Raw genomic sequence first — 2024 nt, 5'->3', positions numbered from 1 at the left:
AGTTGATTTTTAACCCCAAGTTGCGAGTGACACCAGTAATGTGTGTTTTTAAATCGTTCATATTATATCCATGAATTTATATAAAACACAGAAACCATATGGGTGAACAAATCAACTGTACATTAACGTACTGAATAATTTAAATATTTTACATGAATCTATAGAATTGTAAGATGTAAGAAATATTATAAATGTTTAAAATGTACAAAGATATAGAGGATTAGCTTTACAGTGTTACCTTCAATCATCAGTATATTTAGTTACAGTTGGAAAAATGGTTCTGTTTTACAGAATAATGATATAAGCAAGGTATTTTAGTCTTTTCTTATCATTGGGCATATAGTACAAAATTGACATTTTTTTTATTTAAATATCTGTTTAAAACAAAAAGTTTACAAATAGAAATTAAAAAAGTTGTTTTATTACTGCAATTATAAGGCCGTGTACTTCAACTTTTATCATCTTTGCTACACACACTAATCTATCTAATAGAATCTTCCTCTAGTAATTTCTCTTCTAATTTCCAATGTTATTACATATAGCAAAGAAATATCTCAGTACAAAATGTTACCAAATCAGTTACAATAATACTTTTTAAAAAAGTAATGGAAATCACTCAGTAATGAAACATCAACAGCCCATTAAAATAAACACATAGGCGTATAGTAGACAATCGACAAAAATCGACAGAGTTGTACCGATGTCATAATGTTTGATGATCGTTCAATGTTAAAGCTTAACACTAGAATTACCGCACTCGTCAAAATTACGAATTTCAGTTTTCTTATTTCGCAATCATTAATACTTTAAAAGTGTTAAACTTTCGAAATGATTTTAAAAATAAATATTGTTGATTGAATACTATAATGAATATATAAAAAAAAACCGGAAAAATGGTTACAGTTTTTATAACACTCGGTCGTTTTAGTGTTAAATGATTTTGTGTCCGAATAGTTTGGTCAATCAGTCTGATAACTCGAAAACTGCAAGAAAGCGAAGCCACAAAAAATATTTGAGACGATTTAAATGTATAAGCCAATTTGAGCTTCAAACATATTCGAAGATCAAGCCGTTCATACTGATGATTGCTTGCCGATGCTTACAGTTTGAAGCTAAAATGCGCGAAGACTCATCACTTTATAGCAGGAGCTGCATCCTGAAGCTCGCGACTCACAATCAGAGTCAAAGTCATAAAAGAGTGGGGATAGTTGCGCTGTGTTAGTGAGGCTTGTAGAGGTGGTCTGATTGAGTAGGACTTTCGCGGCAGTAGTGTGCGTGACAGTGTCTCACTCACGAATTACCCTACCCCGAGACTTTCGGGGGACGTGACTTGCTCCACGCCTTGCTCTCAGCTCTCTATTCGTTTAAACTGTTTTGCATGAACGAAAACTAAGCATACATAATCCAGAGTATATGATAAACTACATATTAATCGATTAATCTCATTAAAAAAAGTTTATTTGCTTCAATAAGAAATTTTCTTAATGTTTCAAATACACACTGAAAACAATTTTGTTTAAAAAACGTTTGTTTTATTTTTTGAATAAGAATTTTGTTTATTACAAGACTCTTCTAAATGGGAAATTTTAATGAGATTTGTTTCAATTAGAACGCGAAAACGTACTAAGTACTTTAGATTAAAGAGTAGTTGTAACAAAGTGTGCTTCCGGTTTGCTATAACCGTAACAAGATTCTGTCCGAATGTAAATAAATAATTTTAACAAATTCTAAGACTCGCATCCGAAGTTCTTACATTTGTACATTTCTTTGCATTAAAGTCTAAGACGAAACGTCTAATCACACGCATGAAATGTAATTATGTGTAATTAAAATAATGGAACGTATTTCGTAATGTTTAATGCATCAGGCAGGTACAACGATATCCACTCTAGTCGATCATGCGTCTTCATCGCTCCTCCATTACTTAAAATACCATAGGGGAATAATTCAATTCAACAGGAATGCAACTTCCAAAGCACGTGCTGATTCTTGAGCAACTTCGGAAAGAAATATCAAGCGTCTGT

Source organism: Nomia melanderi, chromosome 2, assembly GCF_051020985.1.
Source record: "Nomia melanderi isolate GNS246 chromosome 2, iyNomMela1, whole genome shotgun sequence".
NCBI classification, from domain to species: Eukaryota; Metazoa; Arthropoda; class Insecta; order Hymenoptera; family Halictidae; genus Nomia; species Nomia melanderi.
The sequence above is the reverse complement of the archived record's forward strand: the minus strand, read 5'-3'. Positions refer to the sequence as shown.